General features: G+C 38.5%; 1 non-coding gene across 1 annotated transcript; it reads left to right on the forward strand.

Moving 5' to 3' along the window:
- The first annotated feature begins 3,177 nt into the window (after positions 1-3,177).
- On the forward strand, positions 3,178-3,249 carry TRNAC-GCA (transfer RNA cysteine (anticodon GCA)). Its single transcript has one exon. It is a non-coding gene; the product is annotated as a tRNA-Cys (tRNA).
- Positions 3,250-6,333: the final 3,084 nt, after the last annotated feature.

Here is a 6,333-nt window from a genome sequence, read left to right on the forward strand (position 1 = left end):
GTCTAAAACTGATTTTGCCGGCTTGATAAAACATTCAGAACTTTTACTTTAAGGGAACAAGTCCTTCTGAAAGGAACTTGCTTTTCTCTCCCTGCGCCTTTGTGATGGGCTCTCAGGAACTCATCTTTATCTTGTCTAGACTCTCTCCACTTCTTTTTCAACTGAAGAAAAACAGGAAAAAGAGGTCTTTTAAAACTTACTCCAACTGTTATTTATAAACTAATGAGTTTTATATTGCAATATGCATTTCATAACTAAGTTTTAAAACGAAGCTATGAAATCTCTGGTTGTGTTTATGTATATGTCCATGTATGTGTTATAAATATATGTCTTTGTATTTGGATGGTCTTACCAAAATTAATTTCTAAATAAGCTCTGTTTAATTAGCTTTAAGGAAATATAAAAATAAAAGTAACCCAGATGAATTTTCAGTTCACATGAACTGGGAAATATTCCATTTAAAATTGGTATTTGGTATTAAAATTAGTTTAAATTTATTGGTTTAATTAATACAGACATATCTTTAGAGGCACCAACATTAAGTATAATAGTTTTATTGTACCTAGGTTTACTAGATATCAAATAAGATCTTACTATATCTGTTGCAAAATTTGTCAAGAAATAGATAATAACTTGGTATGATGAAAATTTAAAAATATTATTCATTTATTTATTTTTTGGCCAAGCCACATGGCATGTGGGATCCTAGTTTCCTGACGAAGGGTTGAATCCATGGTGCCTGCATCCCTGCACTGGATTCATGGAGTCTTAACACTGGACCACCAGGGAAGTCCATGATGAAATTTTTATAAGTAAATTAAATATAAAGGAGAGAAAAGCTTTTAGGTAAACTCTTTAGGAATTATCATGTTTTAGGACTGTCTACTTAAAAATAGTCTCTCCAGATTAGGGTAACGTGAAACTTTAAAGTTTTGCTAAATTAAGTGTTGAAAGTTTTTAAAATATCTAGGTCATTTCTAAATAAAATAAGATACTGGAACATTAATTGTTGAACATAGGCTTCCTTTTATAGACACATTAAAAGTATCAGAAAAACATCTGCTTTATTGGCTATGCCAAAGCCTTTGACTGTGTGGATCAAAACAAACTGTGGAAAATTCTTCAAGAGATGGGAATACCAGACCACATTACCTGCCTCCTGAGAAATCTGCATGCAGGTCAAGAAATACCAGTTAGAACTGGACATGGAACAACAGACTGGTTCCAAATTGGGAAAGGAGTACATCAAGGCTATATGTTGTCACCCTGCTTATTTAGCTTATATGCAGAAAACATCACGCGAAACGCCGGCTGGATGAAGCATGCTGAAATTAAGACTGCCGGGAGAAATAACAATAACCTCAGATATGCAGATGACACCACCCTTAAGTCAAAAAGCGAAGATGAACCAAAGAGCCTGCTGAGCCTCTTGATGAAAGTGAAAGAGGAGAGTGAAAAAGCTGTCTTAAAACTCAATATTCAGAAAACCAAGATCATGGCATCTGGTTCATGGCAAATAGATGGGGAAATGATGGAAACAGTGAGAGACTTTATTTGGGGCAGGGGGCACTCCAAAATCACTACAGATGGTGACTGCAGCCATAAAATTAAAAAACGCTTGCTCCTTGGAAGAAAAGCTATGCCCAACCTAGACAACATATTAAAAAGCAGAGACATTACTTTGCCAACAAAGGTCCATCTAGTCAAAGCTGTGGTGTTTCCAGTGGTCATGTATGGATGTGAGAGTTGGACTATGAAGAAAGCTGAGCGCCGAAGAATTGATGCTTTTGAACTGTGATGTTGGAGAGGACTCTTGAGAGTCCCTTGGACTGCAAGGAGATCCAACCAGTCCATCCTAAAGGAAATCAGCCCTGAATATTCATTGCAAGGACTGATGCTGAAACTGAAACTCCAATACTTTGGTCATGTGATGTGAAGAACTGACTCATTGGAAAAGACCTTGATGCTACAAAAGACTGAAGGTGGGAGAAGGGGACAACAGCTGGAGATGGTTGGAAGGCATCATCGACTCGATGGACATGAGTTTGAGCAAGCTCTGGGAGTTGGTGAAGGACAGGGAAGCCTGGCATGCTGCAGTCTGTGGAGTCGCAAAGAGTTGGACATGGCTGAGCGACTGAACTGAACTGAAAGGTATTTAGAACTATTAATAAATAAGTTCATTATCACACCAATACATTTTTGGTAAATAATACACACGTTTTTAGAAATTACAAATAATATTTGTAAGTTGGCCAACCTACAGAATGCTAATGAGAGACAGGTCACAATTGCTTGCTTACTTCTTTGTTTTCACTGGAAATAAAGGTTTTTAAGCGTTGAGAATTCTCATTAATGTATGTAATTAAAACTAAAAATTAATAAGAAAAACATCTTTGTATGCAAGGTAAAAGAAAGTATGAGGAATGGAAACGCACTTTGTTAAGGGAAAATAATTATGTCTGAAAGCTATTTATTTCTAAATAGGAAAGAAAATATAAGTTGTAGAAGGTTTGTGGGAGAAAAAAACATCTTTAGAAAAGAATTCTATGTGTGGTCAGGACTAACTAAGATTAGCATGAATTTAATTAAGTAAATCAACTCTAATATTAAAGAGAAGATAGTAAAAATCCTGAATTTAATTTCTCAGTTAAGAGAGCAAAGGAATTTTGGGGTTTTTTATTTCTGTTTTCATTTTATTTTTTACTTATTTATTTTTGGCTGTCCTGGGCCTTCATTGCTTTGCTTGGGTTTTTCTCTAGTTGCAGTCAGCAGGATTACTCTCTGGTTGTGATGCAAGGGCTGCTCTCTGAGGTGGCTTCTCTTGCTGCAGAGCATACGCTCTAAAGCGCACAGGCTTCAGTCGCCGTGGCATGTGGGCTCAGCAGTCGTGCTCACCAGGCTCTAGAGTACGGTCTCAATAATTGTGGCACATGGGCTTAGCTGCCCCTGGGCATGTGGATTCTTCCTGGGCCAGGGACTGAACCCGTGACTCCTGCAACGGCTAGGGGATTCTTTATCACTGAGCCACCACGGAAGTCCCCATAGATTTTTGTTTTGTTTTGTGTTTTAATATTGAGCTGCTTTTGATAACAGATTGTAAGCTTCTTTACAAGCTTCCAAGAAATTTGTTGTAAATTTTTATATTTGCTTTTGATGACTATCATTGTCAGTTTGGCTTCCCTGGTGGCTCAGAGGATAAAGCGTCTGCCTGCAATGCAGGAGACCCAGGTTCAATCCCTGGGTTGGGAAGATCCCCTGGAGAAGGAAATGGCAACCCACTCCAGTATTCTTGCCTGGAGAATCCCATGGACAGAGGAGCCTGGTGGGCTACAGTCCAGGGGGTCACAAAGAGTCGGACACGACTGAGTGACTTCACACACATTGTCAGTTTGGTCAAGTAGGTAAGTACTACTTCACAGTGACCTATGTCCCTATTTGATCAAGTATTTTGAAACTTTTTGTTATGCTTGACAAATTTCTGAGGGATCAAATTCTAATTGAAAATGATCTGATCTCTAGCTAACCTTGAGTTTTCCAAAGGGCCCCTGAAGCATCTAAGTTCAGTTCAGTAGCTCAGTCATGTCCAACTCTTTGCAACCCCATGGACTGCAGCACGCCAGGCTTCCCTGTCGTTCACCAGCTCCCGGAGCTTACTCAAACTCATGTCCATCTAGTCGGTGATACCATTCAACCATCTCCTCCTCTGTCATCCCCTTCTCCTCCTGCCTTCAGTCTTTCCCAGGATCAGGGTCTTTTCAAATGAGTCAGCTCTTCACATCAGGTGGCCAAAGTATTAGAGTTTCAACTCCAGCATCAGTCCTTCCAATGAATATTCAGGACTGATTTCCCTTAGGATTGACTGGTTTGATCTCCTTGCTGTCCAACGGACTTTCAAGAGTCTTCTCCAACACCACAGTTCAAAAGCATCAATTCTTCAGTACTCAGCTTTCTTTTGGTCCAACTCTCACATCCATACGTGACTATTGGAAAAATCATAGCTTTGACTAGATGGACCTTTGTAAGCAAAGTGATGTCTCTGCTTTTTAATATACTGTCTAGGTTTGTCATAGCTTTTCTTCCAAGGAGCAAGTGTCTTTTCATTTCATGGCTGCAGTCACTATCTGCAGTGATTTTTGAGCCCCCAAAAATAAAGTCTCCCACTGTTTCCCCATCTATTTGCCATGAAGTGATGAGACCAGATGTCATGATCTTAGTTTTTTGAATATTGAGTTTTAAGCCAGCTTTTTCACTTTCCTCTTTCACTTTCATCAAGAAGCTCTTCAGTTCCTCTTCGCTTTCTGCCATAAAGCTAGTGTCATCTGCATATCTGAGATTATTTATATTTCTCCTTGCAATCTTAATTCAAGCTTGTGCTTCATCCAGTCCAGCATTTCACATGTACTCTGCATGTAAGTTAAATAAGCAAGATGACAATATACAGCCTTGACATACTCCTTTCCCAATTTGCAGCCAGTCCATTGTTCCGTGTCCAGGTCTAACTGTTGCTTCTTGACCTGCATACAGATTTCTCAGGGGGCAAGTAAGATGGTCTGGTATTCCCATCTCTTGAAGAATTTTTCACAGTTTGTTGTGATCCACACAGTCAAAGGCTTTAGCAGAGTCAATGAAGCAGAAGTAGATATTTTTCTGGAACTCTCTTGCTTTTTCTATGATCCAACAGATGTTGGCAATGTGATCTCTAGTTCCTCAGAGAAGCAACTCAGAAAGAGATGTTAAACTAAGTAGGATTATTTGGTATGTTAAATTACATGGGAAGCATTGTCAAATAGTGATAAACCTTCTCAGGTTATACTGTTTGGGTAAATATTATTAATATATATTTAAATTATATGGAATTCTTAAAAAAATCTGATATGTCCTGATAAAATGTTGTCAGTCATAATTCTAATTATTATCTTCCAATGGTGTCTGTCATAGCACTATCCACGTTTCTTTGTCAGTTGCATTGTAGTAAGATCTTTAATGCCTTTTGAAGTTTTTGTCATTTATAGACAGTTATTGTTGTACTCTGATGCTTTTGCAAAAATGCTTCACTTCAAGAAGATTCATAGAAAATACAGTTTTCTGATAACTTTCAGATTATGCCACTGAACTGGGTAAGAAATTAAAGAATCCCAATGGCTGTATAAAACTGTTAACAAAAAGGATTTGTCACATAGCACTGAGTGAGCTGCTGAATATAATATTTTTATGGTCTTTATCTGAAATATTACTGACTTTTAATGTTTGTTTTTTAGATACAAGAAAAGCTTTCCCCTTAAGATAATGATGACTTCCAGCAGCTTGATAAATTACACCTTTATAAGCAGAACCGAAACATTTATCTTTTCTCTCTCCCTGATCCCTCTAGAAATCGTAAACTCTTAGCTTTCCAGCAGCCTTATTAGGTGAATAAGGAAGATCACCTCCTGACAGGTGCAGGAATTGCAAGGTATTTGGCGGGAGAGGGGGACTTGAGAAGAATTCACCCAGATCTATAGATATCATAAGCAGAATCTGTGACAAGCCCTTGGCATGACTTTCCTGGCCTTGAGAATCCTTTTAAAAAGTTCAATTTAAGATTCCTTATGAAAAGTTCCAGGACAGCCAATTTAAAAGAGTGTATATGATCAGTTGTTGTTGTCTTAGTTGCTAAGTCATGCCCAGCTCTTTTGCAACCTCACGGACTGTAGCTGGCCAGGCTCCTCTGTCCATGGGATTTCACAGGCAAGAATACTGGAGTGGGTTGTCATTTCCTTCTCCAGGGAATATTCCCAACTCATGAACGTCAAACCCATGTCTCCTGCATTGGAAAGCAGAGTCTTTACAACTGTGCTACTAGGTAAGCATATGGTCAATTACACTTATATAAATAATCAGGCCAAGTTTATTAAAACCAGATGCATTTTGCAAACAAATTAGTTCTAATTTGGCTATATTTGGTAGACAGGAGAGTGATTTTAGAGAGAAAAAGATTATGTTTCAGTGAATATCAGATTCTGGTTCTGTTAATTGATGTCTGTGAAAGTGAAAAGTGAAAGTGTTAGTTGTTCAGTAGTGTCTGACTCTTTGCAGCCCCACAGACTGTAAGCCTGCCAGGCTCCTCTGTCCATGGAATTATCTAGGCAAGAATGCTGGAGTGGGTTGCCATTTCCTTCTCCAGGGGATCTTCCCCTGGGTCAAACCTGGGTCTCCCACATTATAGGCAGACTCTTTACCGACTGAGTCACCAGTTGAGGTCTGTATTTACTGCCTAAGACTCATTTCCCAGATAATTCTTTGTTCTTATGTTACATTATTGTAAGTTTTATTGAATTATTAAAAGGACACTCT

This window comes from Ovis canadensis, chromosome 5 (genome assembly GCF_042477335.2).
Source record: "Ovis canadensis isolate MfBH-ARS-UI-01 breed Bighorn chromosome 5, ARS-UI_OviCan_v2, whole genome shotgun sequence".
NCBI classification, from domain to species: domain Eukaryota; kingdom Metazoa; phylum Chordata; class Mammalia; order Artiodactyla; family Bovidae; genus Ovis; species Ovis canadensis.